Source organism: Schistocerca gregaria, chromosome 3, assembly GCF_023897955.1.
Source record: "Schistocerca gregaria isolate iqSchGreg1 chromosome 3, iqSchGreg1.2, whole genome shotgun sequence".
Classification (NCBI taxonomy): Eukaryota; Metazoa; Arthropoda; class Insecta; order Orthoptera; family Acrididae; genus Schistocerca; species Schistocerca gregaria.
In genome coordinates, this window is record NC_064922.1 from 383947173 (window position 1) to 383966309 (window position 19137).

Here is a 19137-nt window from a genome sequence, read left to right on the forward strand (position 1 = left end):
CGGTGCTCATTCTAGTTCTTTGGGAACTTAAACGAGCTTCGCGCCCTTTGTCTGTTTTCTGTTTTCGCTGTTCTTTTTGTTTTCACTGGTTTGTTTCAGAACTGGCAAGGTCTCCTTCTCTTTTACGTTTGGGCCTTGTCTAAAATATAAATTTTATCAACTTTTTATTAGCAAATACACTAAGTACACTTTACACACTTTTCACACTTCATTTTCCATTTATATTCAGTCACTCTATCACTTTGGCTGCTCCCACTTCACTGTTTGTCTTTATTCACTTACTGCACTATTTTTCCGATTCCTTCATTAGTCACTAGAAAACTGACGTTCGAACCCACGACGGGTCTTGCTTTATATACGCCTACCAATGGGTAGCCCCACCAGTGGCGAATTCCGGAACACACCAAAAAGGCTTCGAATGGTCCACAATGTTCCAGAACATTCCGAACTATTCTAGAGTGTTCTGGAATGTTCTACAATGATCTGGGATATTCCGGGATGTTCCCGAATATTCAAAACTATTCCAGAACATTCCAGAACTTCCTGGATCATTTTGGAACATTTCGGAACATCCTGAAATATTGTGGGATGCTCTAGAATACTCTTAAATGTTCTATAATGTTCTCGCATGTTCTGAAAATGCTCTAGAGGGCTAAACGTCTAACCCTTATTTCTTCAAAAAGTAGGCCGTGCAAGCAAAAACGGAAACCTTCTTCATGTCTGGCGGATAGAGGGCTACCATACCGTATAATTCCCTTGATCGTACCGGGAGTCGTTTCTGAGCTTTAGTGGCAAGCACATAGTACACTTGGTTTTATAATGTATATCGATTATGCGGAAATCGTGATCGTGGAATTGGCAAGTGGTGCAACCTAGAATTATTGTTCGGCATCTTGTGGGATTACGTTCTGGAGGTAATGATTACGCAAGGAGGTAACGAAATTGTCAGCAGGTGTGTCAAAAATGGTTCAAATGGCTCTGAGCACAATGGGACATAATTTCTGAGGTCATCAGTCCCCTAGAACTTAGAACTACTTAAACCTAACTATGTTAAGGACATCACAGCCATCCATACCAGAGGCAGGATTCGAACCTGCTCGGCCACCCCGGCCGGCCTGATGTGTCACGTCAGCCTAACTACTCCATTTCTCCTGCTAATTTCGTGAGTAGCATGAAGAAACCGCTGGAGAAGGTGTTGTCTCGTAAAGCCGGCCTCCGCGTAGCAGCTGGCTCACGGCAGTCCGCACATGCGGGTCTGCAACAAGTGCCCTCGTCCCCCGTCTGTGCGCCACAAGTGGCCGCTTGCTTTGGATTGCCGCTGCCGCTGCCGCACCCGCAGCCGAGCCGCAGGGGCACAGCCAGCCATAAAGGATATCTCGGCGGCCGACAGGTTCCCATCACTCTGTCGGCTGCACGACGAGCCACTTGGCGGAGCAGGTCCAATATAGAAACAAAGCCCGGCGGCTTTCTGTGTGGCCCGCTGGGAGAAAACAGCCGTCAAGAGAGAGCCAGTCTATATGATAAACAATGTGGCTAAAATACCCATTCCCTTCCTTCACCGGCTTCCCTGGTGGGATCACTCACCGAACACACTTAAGGGGCATAATACCGAATTGCATAAAAGACAGCATGCAGTACGGGAGTATTTTTTTTACATTATACTTTGTACGTACTGAAATAACTTCATACCCTTAAACGGGGGTAAACGAATAAGGACTTTACAGGGAGTGAAAAAGAAGACTTCCATGTTTTGTAAGGTGGCAATATGGATTAAAAGAAGAAAAAATGACCAATAAGTATGGGCTCTGAAATGCATACGTTAGGAGCTAATAGCACTTGTTCATCTTTACTTCTGTATAACACTTCTCTTCTAGTGCAAGCTCTATGCTATTGCAAACGACCTACAGAATGCAATAAACAAGTGAGAACGTGCTGTTATGTTAACGTGAAACAGCAGAGATTCGAATGTAATACAGGACACGGGCTCGGTAGTTGTTTCAGTTTTTCAGACCATAACACGAACTGCCATTTCTTCTGTGGAGTAATAAGCTTGCCTGAAACTGGTTAGAACAAACATAAAAGTACAGTGTACGACAGCGTGCTGAAAAGTAATGTTTCCAAATTTTTACATAATGACTCTTAGAGCTCATTAAATAAAACAAACGCTATTAAGATTCTATATCTTTATATGCTTATTCGCCGGCCTGAGTGGCCGAGCGGTTCTAGGCGCTACAGTCTGGAACCGCGTGACCGCTACGGTCGCAGGTTCGATTCCTGCCTCGGGCATGGATGCGTGTGATGTTCTTAGGTAAGTTAGGTTTAAGTAGTTCTAAGTTCTAGGGGACTGATGACCTCAGAAGTTAAGACCCATAGTGCTCAGAGCCATGCTTTTCTTTTCAGACGCCCTCATAAAAGCATTTCACAAACTTATCAAACCAAAAACGGGTTTCATTGAAACTAATGTATGCACCCCACTTTCGCCGAACTAACGATACAGGTTTACAGAAGCAATACCAGACGTTGCTTACTACAAGTCGGTCATGGGCGTGAAGATGGCGTAGTAAAGCGCTGAAACGGATTGCCAAATAAAATAAGGTTGGAAATTTGACGGTTGGTGGGTCTTTCATTTGAAATCCTTCCTCTGCAACAGTGAAAGATTGTGGCACCTTGCGACATCACCGCCGGGCACGACAGTGATTCGAACTGCAAGGTTTCGACATACGTGACAAAAGGCAAGTGCTGAAAAATTCATGTGAGGTGTAATGTGGGTTATTGGCGTTACATTATTACATTATTATATTTCACTATCATCGCCGCCGCAAATACGCTATCCATTTTAGTCTATGTACAGTGATTTGTTTTTCTTTCCCTGCCTTCCTCGGGCTTCCCATCATGTATCTCTCCAGTACTCGCTGGCAAACCTAATTTTTTTCAAGATTTTCAGAGTCTGTAAGTCACTAAGTTGTGGGCAAGGACGATTTGACGATCATCCCATCGTGTGACAGGCAATGGTTTGTGGAAAATAAATTTATTGAATTGGAGTAGGCTTCCCAGAGTCCCAAACTGCATCCAATGGATAACATGTAGGATGAGTTAAAATGTCAACTTCCCTCTGAATCCCCTCGAGCAACATCACTGCTTTCTCTGGTTTCAGCTGTTCAGAAATAATGGGTTGCCATTCCTCCACAGACGCTCACACACATAATTGAAAGTCGAAAAAAAGTGAGGGTTTCCAGCGAGTAATGGAGAGATACATGATGGTAAACCCTAGGAGATACAGGGAAAGAAAAGTTCAAGCCGCCATAAAGGCGAAGGATGGACGCAACCTATATATGTTCGCTAACAGGAGTCAGGATACTTGCCATCAGATATGTAGTTGCGTTGGCCTTTATCCATCTATATACACTAAAGCGCCACAGAAGCTGGTATAGGCATGTGTATTCAAAAATATGTAAACAGGCAGAGAACGGCGCTGCGGTCGGCAACGCTATATAACACAGCAAGTGTCTGGCGCAGTTGTTACATAGGTTACTGCTGCTACAACGGCAGGTTATCAAGATTTAAGTGGGTTTGAACTTGGTGTTTATATCGGCACACGGGCGAAGGAACACAACATCTCCGATCCAGCGATGAAGTGGGGATTTTCCTGCATGACCAATTCACGAGTGTACCGTGAATATCAGGAATCCTGTAAAACATCCAATCTCCGACATCGCTGCGGCAAGAACGGGATCCTGCAAGAACGGGACCAAAGACGACTATAGAGAATCGTTCAACGTGACAGAAGTGCAATCCTCCCTCATATTGCTGCAGATTTCAATTCTGGGCCATTAACAAGTGTCAGCGTGCGAACCATTCAACGAAACATCATCAATAGGGGATTTAGAAGCCGAAGGCCTACTCGTACACTCGCGACCGTCAACACCGACATTGGACTGTTTATGACGGGTAACATGTTGCCTGCTCGGACAAGTCTCGTTTCTAATTGTATCGAGCGGATGGACGTGTACGGCTATGGAGACAACCTGATGAATGCATGGCCCCTGAATGTTAGCAGGGGACTGCTCAAGCTGGTGTAGTCTATGTAATGGTGTGGGGCTAGTGCAGTTATAGTGATATGGGACACCTGATACGTCTACATACGATTCCGACAGATGACGCGTACGTAAGCATTCTGTCTGGTCACCTGCATCTATTCATGTCCATTGTGCATTCCGACGTACGTGGTAAATTCCAGCAGAACAATGCGACACCCCACACGTCCAGAATTACCACAAAGTGCCTCCAGAAACACTCTTCTGAGATTAAACACTTCTGCTGGCCACCAAACTCGCCATACGTGATCATTATTAAGCATATTTAGGATGCATTGTAACGTGCTGTTCAGAAGAGACCTCCATCCCCTTGTACTCTTAAGGATTTATGAACAGCCCTGCAGGATTCGTGGTGTCAGTTCCCTCCAGCGCTACTTCGGACGTTAGTCGAGTCTATGCCACGTCGCGTTGCGGCACTTCCGCGTGCTCGCGGGGGCCCTACACCATATTAGACAGGTGGATCAATTTCTTTGACTCTTCAGTTTATGTCAAATTCCACTTCGACCTATCCATGTGTTATACATCTAGAAGATATAAAATAAAGTCTAGAACAATTGCATGTAGAACCTTCAAGTATATTTGGCAGTAAAAGTGGACAGTGGGCTTCCAACGCGATTTAAAAAGGAGAAGGTATTGAATATGTTAGGAATTTCCTGCAGCGCTTTCACAGAAAAGAAGCGGTTACAAAGAGGAGTTTTCTGCATATGACGATCTACACGGACTTTCTGCTCCCACTCGTAAGGCGAATGTTCGTTTTACTAACCTTTCCCAGCGTCGTAACTGCTGCCATTTTAACAGAGCCGTAAAGTGAGCTGATGTGAAATCGTAAACAACGTTTCACTTTGTGCGTTTTCCACCTGCGCCCTAATGGTTGTTGTTTGGAGGTCAAGATCCCGAATTGCGCCAAGAATGTGTGTGACTACTATCGTATAAATTTCAGCTGTAACAAGGAAAGTTTTGTTTTCTTAATTTGGTGAGTTAATTCATATGGGCTGCAACTTACTTCTTTGAGGGCATATGGTATTTCAGACCTACTATGAAGGAATTTTTTTCTGGGAAACCGTGTGTCCTATTGTTTACAGGTGAAATCTGTTTAGGTAAAACGATTAGGGAGAATGGAACTGTCGGGAAGTTGCAAGAAAATGGAGGAAAGTAACTCAGTTTCAGAATTTCAAATGTAGATTAATAGAGTTGAAAAGAGCTCTCCAAACAGAACAGTTCCCCAAAATTGTTTTGTATTTTGTATCGTTTCGGCGATGTAACCAAAAAATTCTGGTTATCAGCGCTACACGCCACTCTATCCCACTCATCCAAAGGGTTTGTGCACTGTTCACACTAGATAGCGTTAACTTGCATGATCTTACTGCTAACTTCTTTAATGGAGATCGACATAAAGCGTTTCTAGCGAACAGAGGCAATGCATGAAGGGGAATAGCGGCCGTTAAAAATTAAAATTGTAGAGCAGTCAAAAACAGTATGTAACTGTTATTTCGTTCCGGCGGGCTATGGTTAGCGCCGCCGTTATACGTTTGGGAACTCCACTTTATGTATGACCTTATGGCGGAGGCGCTATACACAGCCCGATAGTTGTAACCTGTAGCCTGGGATATGTAATTTCTGAACATGTTAGCGGTGGTCAACGGAAACAATTCAAAATAAAGAAAAGCTACATGTGACTTGGGACTACTCCACAATTCTAATAAGACGTATTTGTGGCACATAGGCAACGGTTTCTGCCGTGGGCTTCAGTTTGTTTATGTTAGTCGTCCAGTAATGGCATATGCTAACAAAGAGGCCATTTGTAAGCTAATATTGAGCCTACTTGGAAAATGTCACCAAAATGTCCTGCAAATACAAGAGCGTCGAGAAAACAGATATCAGGATCGTCCACGGTGGTTACGTCATGTTTTGCATAGACTGTAAGGTCGAATTTGCTACAGTGTCCAACTGAAACCGACCCACAAGCTAAAAGTCGTGTTAGAGACGATATAACTGCAGATATTCTTTCTTCAATAAATCTCGATCACATTTTTCTACTCCAAGAACAGGACATGATTCTGACCTGAATACGAATAACGTCTGGAGAATTGTACACCAAAGTCGTTTACAGTAGATTAAAACTGACGAAATTGGAAAAAGATAGGTAATCAAGAGAATGGAACTTGTATAATTTGAAAGAACCAGAGGTTGTTGAGAGCTGCAGAGGGAGCGTTAGGCAACGATTAAATAGAGTACAAAATACAGTAGAAAACGAGTGGGTTGCTTTGAGAGAAAAAAATAATTAATGCAGTGGAGAATCAAATAAATAAAAAGACTTGGCCTAGAAGAAAGCCTTCGATGAACCAGATGAAAGAAAATAATACAAAAATGCAGCAAATGAAGCAGGCGAAAGGGAATAAAAAAAGTCTAAAAAATGAGATTGACAGACAGTATGAAATGGCTAAGCAGGAATGGCTAGAGGACGGACGTAAGGATTTAGAAGCATATATCACTAGGGGAAAATTAAAGAGGCCTATGGAGTAAAGAGAAGCAGCTGTATGCATATCAAGAGGTCAGATAGAAAACCAGCCCTAACCAATATTATAGAAATGGAAGATGACCTATATGAAGATGAGATGGAGGATATGATACTGCGAGAAGAATTTGACAAAGCGCTAAGTTGAAACAAAGTCCCGGGAACAAACGACATTCCGTTAGAATTAGTGATAGCCTTGGAGGAGCCAGCCAGAACAATATTCATCCATCTGATGTGGAAGACATGTCAGATAAGCGACAGACTTCGAGAAGAGTGTAATGATTCCAATTCCAAACATCAGGCACTGGCAGGAGTGAACATTACCTATCTAACAATTTAATAAGTAAATGATTGCAAAATACTAATACGGACTGGTTACAGGAAAATGGAAAAACTATCAGAAGCAGACCTCGGGGAAGGACGATTAGGATTCTTGAGAAATGAAGGAACACACGAGGCAATACCAATCCTACTACTTCCCTTAGAAGGTAGGTCAAGGAAAGGCAAATCTACGTTTATAACATTTGTAGACTTAGAGAAAGATTTTGACAATGTTGACTGAAATATTCTCTTTGAAATACTGAAGATAACAGGGCAAAGTACACGCAGAAAAAGTCCATTTATAACTTATACAGAAACCAGAGCGCCGTTAGAGGAGTCTATGGGTATGAAAATGAAGCGGTTCAGAAGGAGTGAGACAGGGTTGTAACCTATCGCCAATGTTATTCAATGTGTACTTTGAGCAAGCACTAAGGTAAAGAAAATAAAATTTTGTTGTAGGAATTAAAGTTCAAGAAGAAGAAAAGAAGCTTTCAGGCTTCCCGTTGACCTCGTAATTCTGTCAGAGACAGTAAATGACTTGGGAGAACAACTGAACGGAATGGACAATATTTTGAGAAGAGCATAAGGTGGACATCAACAAAAGCAATACAGTTATAATGGAATGCAGTCGAACTGAATCAGGCAATGCCTTGGGAATTAGATTAGGAAATGAGACAATAAAAGTAGTGGATGAGTTTTGTTATTTGAGCAGCAAAGTAACTGATGATGGCCGAAGTAGAGAGAATATAAAAGTAAACTGGCAATGGCAGGAAAAGCATTTCCGAAGAAGAGAAATTTGTTATATCGGATATAGTTTTAGGTGCTAGGAAGTCTTTTCTGAAAGTATTTGTATGTAGTGTAGCCTTATGTGGAATTGAAACATGGCCGATGAACAGTTTAGATTAGAAGAGAACAGGAGCTTTTGAAATGTGGTGCTACAGAAGAATGCTGAAACGTAGGTGAGTAGATTTTATAACTAATGGGGAGGTACTGAGTAAAACTGGCGAGAAAAGAAATTAGTGGCACAACCTGACTAGTAGAGCGGATCGATTGATAGGACACATTTTTGAGACATCATGGGATGACTAATATAGTATTGGAGGGAAGTGTGGGGGCTAGAGATTATAGATGGAGGCAAGGGTATGAATACAGCTTCAGAAGGATGTAAATTGCAATAGTCATTTGGAGATGAAGTGGTTTTTCACAGGACAGAGTAGCATGGAGATCTGTATGAATCAGTCTTCGGAGTAAAGACCACAAGAGTAGTAGTTTACCTCTGTATCCCATCTACGTTCATCAGACATTAAGTGAAGATGTTTCGCAGATAGGAATCACCTTTTGCACATGCTTTCTATTTCTGTATTCACGACTGGCATGCTATGTACTTATGAAGGGGGTTCCAAATGTAATGACGAGGAAAATATCGACAGTGCTCATTGTTGGTCAAAAGAAATCCTTGATTGCTTATGCCAGCCATCATAAACAGCGCATCTGGAGCAGAAATATTTGGTGTAATCCCACTTGCGATAACATTATCGGACCCTTTCTTTACAAACAATGAAATGATAACAGGTAAACCGAAATTTCTCCAGTACGCCTTGATGGATTTTATTTTGTGCTCTTACAGAGGATGTTTCTTTGTCCCTCCTTCCTGATGTTTATGCCAATATATCCATATAGGTAATCTATATGTAATGTTTACGCGGCTATCTACGGAGATGATATGTCATTTATGTCAGTATTTATAGGTTTTGGACGAATTGTGGTGTCATTCACCTGATTTATTTCTTATATCTTAGTCCTTCCCGCGTAGAAATGAACCTTTTCCCTTGGAATTTTGTAGAGATGGTTCGTTTCAACTAGTTACCACAAGACTCCTGAAACTTAGAGACATCTCCCATTCTCGTGTCTAAAATTCACTCAGGATTATGCGCTCTTGGTCGAATTTTTAATTTCAGTTTATGCTTTCTGGCTTTTGTGTTGCGTCATGTTAATTTGTACAGCAGTACAATCTTCTTGTAATTCGGTTTCTAAGTACAGTTGTTCTCTTTCTACATTGCCTGCTGCAGCTCAGTCTGTACCTCTGTTAATCTGTTCATAACGATTTCAAAAATTGACTTCTCACTCCTTCTAATTCATGTTCACCTGAACTGGATTAATTGTTATCAACATTTAAAACACTGTGTTCACTAGTTGATCAGACTGTAGCCTTAATTAGGGTCTTTCTGTTTTTGTCCCACTCTCTGCTGATTTTATACTTTCCCTCAACATTTAATCTTCCAATTTTTCCACACTTCATGCAACACTTCGCTACTGTTAATGTTTCTCCTCCTGATACCGGTCTTGTAAAAAGTTTGTTTTTGAAAACAGAGAGTTGAAAATGATAAGGTGACTGTATGTTCTATGGACGCTAATTTAGTTTGCTGATTTCTTCGTTTTCTGTTCTCATATGTACCCAGCTATGGCTCGCGCGGGATACGGTGCCTAATGACAGTGACCAGTTTTAGCCCAAAGCGCTGGGCGAGTTCATTCGTTTGTTCGGAAGGGGAGGCTGAATAAGCGTTTTCCACCTTTCGGCCAGTCAGCGATGACAGAATAGAGGCGCGAATTCTGCAGTCTTTCTCAAACGGTTTTAAGAAAACTGTGGTAAAAAAATTCATTTTTACTTTACTGACAGCGTTATAAGTAGGTTCATTATGATGTGCCCATCATTTCGTTAATTGTCATAGTAATTGTGATATTTACGCGAAAAGTAAGACACTGCGCGAACTTCGGGAAAGTGTGCAGTGAAAAATAGAGGTTGCTTTAATTTTGAATTATGTGCATATTATATAACATGTTGGTTAGTATGAAATTTAGCTAACATGTTGAATTTTTACGTATACTTGGATAGAGGTATCTATCTGTCACAAATCTCGAGAAAACTGATCTGACGTAGCACACTCATTTGCGGTCTCGCCGCGAGAGCGATAAAGAAAGAGTGAAATATACATAACATTCCTCATATTTCATAAACGGTCTGAGATATCGAAATGAGACTTTGGAAAATGATAGCAAGCAAAGAGGAGAGAATTTTACCACATCGTTACTATTTAATACTTAATTATCTACCGTGTTATTCCAGTAACTACAGACTTTTTCGGTGAAAGAAGGTAAATTTTAAAGGCCATCGATGGCTGATGAAACGAGAAATGCTATGGTTTTTGGAACAACGTATGTGGAAACGTTACACGTTTTCGTTTTCTCATAAGCTATTTACTTTACTTTTCCTCAGTTCCTCACTTGTTGTTGTTGTTGTTGTTGTTGTTGTTGTTGTTGTTCCGGTCGTCAGTCCTGAGACTGGTTTGATGCAGCTCTACAAGCCACTCTATCCTGTGCAAGCCTCTTCATCTCCCAGTACCTACTGCAACCTACATTCTTTTGAATCTGCAGAGTGTATTCATCTCTTGGTCTCCCTATACGATTTTTACCCTCCACGCTGCCCTCCAATAGTAAATTGGTGATCCCTTGATGCCTCAGAACATGTCCTACCAACCGATCCCTTCTTCTCGTCAAGTTGTGCCACAAACTTCTCTTCTCCCCAATCCTATTCAGTACCTCCTCATTAGTTATGTGATGTACCCAACTAATCTTCAGCATTCTTCTGTAGCACCACATTTCGAAAGCTTCTATTCTCTTCTTGTCCAAACTATTTATCGTCCATGTTTCATTTCCATACATGGCTACACTCCATACGAATACTTTCAGAATGACTTCCTGACACTTAAATCTATACTCGATGTTAACAAATTTCTCTTCTTCAGAAACGCTTTCCTTGCCATTGCCAGTCTACATTTTATATCCTCTCTACTTCGACCATCATCAGTTATTTTGTTCCCCAAACAGCAAAACTCCTTTACTAGTTTAAGTGTCTCATTTACTAATCTAATTCCCTCAGCATCACCCGACTTAATTCGACTACATTCCATTATCCTCGTTTTGCTTTTGTTGATATTCATCTTATATCCTCCTTTCAAGACGCTATCCATTCCATTCAACTGCTCTTCCAAATCCTTTGCTGTCTCTGACAGAATTGCAATGTCATCGGGGAACCTCAAAGTTTTTATTTATTCTCCATGGATTTTAATACCTACTCCGAATTTTTCTTTCGTTTCCTTTACTGCTTGCTCAATATACAGATTGAATAACATCGGGGAGAGTCTACAACCCTGTCTTACTCCCTTTCCAACAACTGCTTCCCTTTCATGTCCCTCGACTCTTATAACTGCCATCTGGTTTCTGTACAAATTGTAAATAGCCTTTCGCTCCCTGTATTTTACCCCTGCCCCTCACTTAATAGACTTTAAAACCCACTGTTTCAGAATTCTCTCGCAGTTGTGTCAGCATAACATGTTAGTGACGGGAGACAGTGTAAACGTCGATGTGTTTTGGCAGAGCTAAGCAAATTGTGACGTAGCAGCCAAAGAAATGTGTAGGTTTTACTCAAAAATCGCCGCTGATGACGCTTCTCTGGAAGTTACAATTCGTTAACAAAGCCAGGTGCTCCATTTTCGGATGAATTCCTTTTGGATACTAATGAAAGCTGACATGTCAGTATATCTGTTTGAGGGGTCGCCATGAAAATGTGGGTGTGCAGGGGCGCCACTTAGTATTTACAAGAATTCTGAGTGTAGGCTACAGTTTAGAATGACGCTTCCGCTTCAGCGTTCGGCATTTCCCTGTAGCTCTCTAAGCGACCCCCCCCCCCCCTCCCCCCCACCCCCAGCCCCTGCCGCTCACGCCATGATTCACCATCAAACTGCGCATCTAGCGGCCAATGCATTTTGCGCGCACTATAGTAATAGGTGCCTATATTTCCGTTTTTACAGAAAGAATTTTTTCCAACGCGGTCTACTTCCGAAGGAGTTGTAGCAACATCAGGCATTGAGGCGCCAGGGCATTCAAATGTTCAAAACTTAAAAAGTGTGGAGAATTTAACGTTGGCAGTTTAATCCAAACTTTAGTGACGTTAAGTCCTGGTGACGGAGAAAGTGCGTGTACACTTACAAATTTATTCCCTTCAGCTTTATGGCGCACACCAACATGTCTTATCCATTACTCGTCTCACAAAAAGGGTTGCGCCTATTCACCCATTTCGTGATATGTGGAACGAGGGTCGTATGCCACGTCTACTACGGCTAGCAGAGTCACGCGAGAGCCAAAGCAAAAGTTCACGTTAAGGAGTTTGTTGCGTGACAAATGTGAGATCAGTGTGTGAGATATATTCCACCCAGCAGCCCGGCAATAAGGCGAGCTGCGGCGTTCCCGACAGCTGCAGCGGACAGCGTGCTGTAAGAGCGAGCGTACGGCTCAGGTTGGTGTGGACTGCTGGCTGTTGACCAGGAAGCTGCGCTGATTTGTTCCTGAGAGTATTCACTTATCATTTTACTGTTACAGATCAGCCGGCCACAGTGGCCGATCAGTTCTAGGCACTATAGTCTGCAACCGCGCTGCAGCTACGGTCGCGGGCTCGATTCCTGCCTCGGGCATGGATGTGTGTGATGTCCTTAGGTCAGTTAGGTTTAAGTAGTTCTAAGTTCTAGGGGACTGATGGCCTCAGCAGTTTAGTCCCATAGTGCCCAGAGCCATTTGAACAATTTGAAATCATCCAGTTTTTCTGAAACTGTAATTATTTGTTTGTCTGTACATGTACACTGATCAGCCATAATATTATGACCACTGCCCACTGCGACACTGGATGCAGCCCGGTGGTGTTGCGGGCACGTGACGCGGTAAGAAAAGTATGTAAACTGAGCAGACACGGACATGGAATCACCCGTATGAGCTTACGTGCTGCAAATGGGAAAATCCATCGAGATAAGGGACTCTGACAAAGGGGAGATATTACTACGGAGAGCCTGTGAACGAGTATATCCAAAACGGCGAAGCTGGTCGAAAGTTCACGTGTTACTGTGATGAGCATCTATGGAGAGGCGCAGAAGGACAATGAAAATACCGCTAGGCGCTAAATGGTTGGACGTCCACGACTCTTTATAGAACGTCTGGCTCGGAGGCTTGTCAGAACGTGTGGTTTGGAGGCTTTTCCGCTCTGTAAAGTACGATAGATGGTGTTCTGTGGCATCTCTCCCGAACAAGCACAATGCTGGTGCACTCACAAGTACTGAGAACGTAATTGAACATGGAGCTCCGCAGTAGACTACCTCTACGTGGTCCCACGTTGACCCTGCATCGCGTCGTCAATTACGACTGCAGTGCGCACGGACCATCAAGATTCGATCGTTGGTCAATAGAAAAGCGTCAGCTCTACGGGTGAATGTTTTCTACGCTACGTAGATGATCCTCTCCAAAAACGCCGTTATCGAGGTGTACGGCGGCTCGAAACATGCAGCGTGCCACGGACACAGGCTGGTAGGAGCAACATTATGCTATGGGAGACATTCTCCGGTACGCGCAAGGGACCCGTAGAAGTAATCTAAGACATGCTGTCAGCTACGAACCACCTGCATCCCTTCATGCTTGATGTCTTCCCTGACGGCGGTGACATCTTTCAGGAGTATAACTGTCCTTGTTGGGGACGATTATAGTAATCTCACGCTGATGTCTCGGCGACCAGAGTCACCTGGTGTAAATCCTTTGCAACCACTCTGTGTCGCTATCGGGAGCGTACGCAAATCAGCGGCGTATTATTTACGATAATTACTTAGAATTACTTACTTCGTTCCGAAGACGGACAAACAGGCCATTAAGCAGGTGATCAATGTTTTGGGTCGCCAGTATAAATCAATCCTACAGATTTCCGTACCGTTAGAATGATTCCTTCGTGGTGAGTCTTCTTCTTCTTTTTTTTTTTTTTTTTTTTTTGTAGCTAAGAGTATTTTTATTAAGGCCTGCATCAATTGCTGTTGAGCACTTTTCTGCGCGCGGCCTAGTGGTGCTTTCTAGAAGTGACAGCCTATCACATTATTATTTTTTATTATTTTAATGTGGCCCTTCGTTAGAATGTCTTATTCAGTTGCCTAAGTTTTAATTTCTATTATGCGCTTTTACTTAAATTTTATTTTGAAATTAATCCCGCGCGCCATCTCTGCGAGCTTCTGCCACTAAATTCCACGAGGCGCTTAGTTCAGTGCTGAACTGTTTACGTACTTGACATCTTCAGATGTATTTGTCATTCTTTGCTTACTCTATTTAAGTGAGGTAACATATCTGAAATTCTGTATGTGTGGTCCGGTGGCTGCAACGTCGTGGCTGCTGTTGTATATCGAAGGTAAGTTTTACAAATTTAATTTTGTTACTACCATTGCATATCTTTCTCGTCCTTTAAATGTTTTATTATTACTTCATATTTATTGCATAGGTACACACCCAGTTTAGCGCGATCTTGGTGTATGCTTATTTTACAGCACAATAAGCATGATATTTATTTATAATGGTTCGCAGACGTTCCTTTGATATTTTTATTTCGAGATGCGCATGATAGGACCATACATCTGGCTACAGATTTTTTCCTTTTTCTCTCTGTTTATGTAAAATATGATGACGCCTTAAAGAGGGGAATCGCGTCATTAAACAATAATTATTGAAGCCAAGACTGGTTTTCTTCAAAATAATTTTTATACCATTGCTCAACCAGCCAGCTAGGTGGAGTATTAAGGATGTTAATTACGTTTTATTTCAAAGTGCGTGAATACGAGTGATGCGTACTGCTCGGCATTAGTTCTCGTGGTAAGTAAACACTGTGCTGGCATCAGTAAAAAAGTTTCAATATTCATTGCCAATAGCCAATTATTTTAGCGATTGTCATTACAGGCAAGGTGAGTACCATCAACGGACCTGCGATTATGCGATATTTTCTGCCTAAGGGTCACATATGTAGAAGACGCAAGTTCAGTGAGAAGAACATTGCCGGCCGGTGTGGCCGTGCAGCTATAGGCGCTTCAGTCTGGAACCGCGTGACCACTACGGTCGCAGGTTCGAATCCTGCCTCGGGCATGGATGTGTGTGATGCCCTTAGGTTAGTTAGGTTTAAGTAGTTCTAAGTTCTAGGGGACTGATGACCACAGATGTTAAGTCCCATAGTGCTCAGAACCAATTGAACCATTTTTGGAAGAACATTCGCGATGTGTTCCTGAGATGTACATGTTCACCAACCACCCCTGCCTGAAATGTCTGGCTATTACTACCAGCGTACGTCATTGTTTTCGGCAGAGATGAGGAGTGCAGGAACACACATTGGACAATAGTATAGAAACGTTAAGAACACAACACAATACCGTGCCCAACACGGTGTTGGAGACCTAGGGGCATTCGAAACAGTTTCCAGTCGTTTGGGATTGGATCAATACATGTCCCGCATCGTTTTAAAATGAATTTTATACCATTCCTGAAAAACAGTGACAAGTTCAGGTAACGATGATAGAGGTGAGTAGCGATTACGCAACCTACCCTCCGAAGTAGACGATAAAAGCTCAATAATAGTGAGACCTGGAGACTGAGGTGGGAGATACAATTCGTCCTCGCATTCACAAAACGTGTCCCGGTCGATTCGAGTTCTGTGAACAGCATGAACACTGTGGTACAAACACTGTGCCATAGGATGGACCTGATTAGCGAAAATAATCACATACTTCTTTGGCAGCAACGTGACCTTGCAGTGTACCCATGGAGCCCATGGAATAGCACAATATGGCTGCCCAAATCATCACCGAACCTGTGCCATGTTTCAGTCTTGGGATATAAATTTGAATGAAAGTTGGAAACAGTGTGGAAAAAGAATCAGACCAAATTACATTCTTCCATTTCCGTCACTGGTGATTTGTTTTAAATGTCGAGTTCGTCCTGAAACGAATGACTTATGGAGCTCCTTCCATGTTGGATGGGTGCTCACAGGGTTCGTGAGTGCGACATTTAATTCTTCATTGAGTTTTGTAGCTGTCATCTTCTTGTTTTTTGTCAAATCATCTTCAATGACTGACTATGACGATCATTCAGCACACACTTTCGTCCATGTCTTGACGATGTTTTCCCACTTTTCTTGTATGAGGTATGAGTCTTCAATACGGTGCCTCTTGAAACAGCAAACATTTCGGCTCTCTTGGTTACATATGTATCCACCATACGAGCACCAAAAATATGCCCGCTTTCGAATTCGCTGCCGGCCGGGGTGGCCGAGCGGTTCTAGGCGCTACAGTCTGGAACCGCGCGACCACTACGGTCGCAGGTTCGAATCTTGCCTCGGGCATGGATGTGTGTGATGTCATTAGGTTAGTTAGATTTAAGTAGTTCTAAGTTCTTGGGGACTGATGACCTCAGAAATTGCGTCCCACAGTGCTCAGATCCATCTGAACCATTTTTTCGAATTCGCTTAGCTCCGACATACTGTACTACAACTACACACAACTCTGTTCTGACCATGATTGACACTTGCAACATATTGAGGAAATCGCACATGTGTCGTTCGTGATAAAATACAACAGCACAACGTGCAGGCTTGGCTGGCACCTGAATTAATGTTCCGGCTTACATTTCTTACTGTGTTCCGTATTCTTGTTTAATCTCTGCATTATTTTCATAATTATAACTTTGAATTGGTGTTATTACAATTGGATGAAACTTATTTTTCGTGTTTCGTGCCATGACCGTTTCGCTTTATTATTTGAAAGGCAACTTCAATGGCAAATTTCATAGATGTGCTGTTTAGGTTCTGTAGCTGTTCTCCTGCATATTTGCATCTCAATTTACGTACAAAACATAGCATGGTAAAAATAAGGGTTCATTTCTCACAGCTGTGCAAATGAAATTTACACGCAACTGAGCGCGATAGGACGACAAAAGTTAAAGAGTAGTGCAGGTGAATGTTCTTCACACTGCAGCGTAGCGCCCGCTGATTTTTAATATGCGAAGAGTGGAGATGTTGCGTGGTGTAGTGGCGGTGGTGGTAGTGGTGGCGGGGATGGAGGTGGCGGCGTTGGTTGTAATGTGTGTGTGTGTATGTGTGTGTGTGTGTGTGTGTGTGTGTGTGTGTGTGTGTGTGTGTGTGCGTGTGCGCTTCCTTGCCCGCATCTAACTGCCTTCCGAAATTTTGAGGCTGGATTCGTACGGTTTCATACCACTTTTTTACTTTTGGTTCATTTCGACTGTGACGGAGCACTGTTAATATTTTTTTAAAAAGTATGCCAGTGTACAACAAGAAGGCAAGTGGGTAATGCTTCCAACTGAACAAATCACAGAATATGTTGCGGTGTGGAAGCTAACATTCGGGTTGGTGGCCACTTTTTCATACCAAAATGCATGTGTACAGGGTGGAAAACGGGGGAGGACGAAAGTAGTTTCAGCCAAGCATATCTTCGTTTACACCAAAAGAGTTGTTAAGCGACACCGTTTCCAAGACCCATTTGGTGAATGGCTGTTTCTGATTTTAAAAGTGTCTTAAAAGAGGTCAGACCAGTATCAGCGGAAGCGGCATTCGAGCTTGCATGTTCGGAATCTCGGTGTGGAATTGCTCTCGCGAGTACTCAGATGAATGCGAGAGGCGTTGAACCCTTTCGTGACGCCCGAGTGCCATAAAGCGTCATTCGCTGGTAATAACAGGTAACGCTTTAGGAAGCGGCCATCCTAAGCACAATGGCTTGCAGGTCGTAAATGTAAAGGCAGTGAAGACAGTAAGCAGAAACTCAGGTATCTCCAGGTGACGGTTGAGCCTAGACTCATTGCCCATTGTGCCGGTTAATTTGACTCTTTCAAGTACAGAGCTATAAGAAACATTAAGAGGAAGTCTTAGGTTTGTTTTGAATTAATCGTTGCAAATTGATATTTGAGGGTTCTTATGTCATTAAGATACCGCTGTTTTTCTTTTCACTGACAATTTTAACTTATTTACCTGGTATGGGTCTAAGTCTGCCTTACCGCAGTGGGCCGTTCTCTTGTACAGTCGATGTACGATGAAATTTTGCTAGAAGTTGCTTTATGTAAATGGCAGTCCAATGAAAAAGAGACAGACATAACAAAAATAAGTAGACTATTTATTAGTTCAAAAGCAAGCGCTGTAACTGTTCACACATTTATCCCACTGTGGGACAAGACAGTCAGTGCCTTCATGCTGGTCCCGGCGGAAGTTCGAGTCCTCCCTCGGGCATGGGTGTGTGTGTTTGTCCTTAGGATAATTTAGGTTAAGTAGTGTGTAAGCTTAGGGACTGATGACCATAACAGTTAAGTCCCATACGATTTCACACACATTTCTACATTTTTGCCTTCATTGGAAAAATGTTTGTGATTGCCTACCAAATCATTATTTACCCAGGCGTGTACCTCTTCGCCCGAAGGAAATCGACGGTCTCGGATTTCTTTCTTCGGGATTGCAAAAATAGGTAAATCGCATGTGAAGAGATGGGGACTGTGAAAAGGATGTGCGAAGCTTCCCTGCTACACTTCCCCAAAGAAGTCTAAACAAAACGCATTCAGCTCCGATAAAGTCATGGCGCCATTCTTGTTTGATTCCAAGGGTCCGCTACTCATTGACTTTCTGGAATATGGCGCCAGAATTAACGTACATCGGTACGTGGACACTTTGCAAAAATTCAGCGCTCCATTAAGTCCAAACGCCCAGGAATGTTGATGGACTGTATCATTCTGTTGCAGAATAAAACCCGTCTATATGGTGCCAAGGTTTCTTCGACTACACTCCAGACGTTTCGCTGGGAAGACCTTACACATTCCCCATACAGTTCCGATCTCTTCCCAAGCGATTTCCGTATTTTTGAAGCCCTGATGAATGACATTCGTGCTCATCATCTGTCTTTGGACGAAGAGGTGTACACCTGGGTACAGCCATAGTTCCGTAGGCGACCGCAAACATTTTTACATGAAGGCATTGACCGTCTTGTCTGACAGTGTGATGAAAATATCAGCAGTTATGGCGATTACTTCTGCAATAATGAACAGTTTACTTACATTTTCCGATCTGTCGCATTTACATTTGACTGTCCATTATATAAGAGGGGCGTTGAAAAAGTAATGCAATATGTTTCTTTTTCTCTAGCAGTTTCGATTGAAAATGTGCAGTTTGTTGTAGGAAATCGTGGAATATTTCCTCTTCGAGCCTCGTAGTTTCACGAAGTTCCGATATGTGGCGGCGCTATACCTGGCCTTCAAAATGGCGTCTGTAACATGGATGTGCTTCAAGCAAAGTGCCGTCATTGAGTTTCTTTT

The 19137-nt window shown here is 42.7% G+C and overlaps 1 protein-coding gene across 1 annotated transcript in view; it reads right to left on the minus strand.

Annotated features, from left to right (window-relative positions):
• The window catches only part of LOC126353999 (slit homolog 2 protein), a 1283043-nt gene that overhangs the window by 72027 nt on the left and 1191879 nt on the right, over window positions 1–19137 (minus strand). The gene's annotated exons all lie outside the window — the stretch shown is intronic.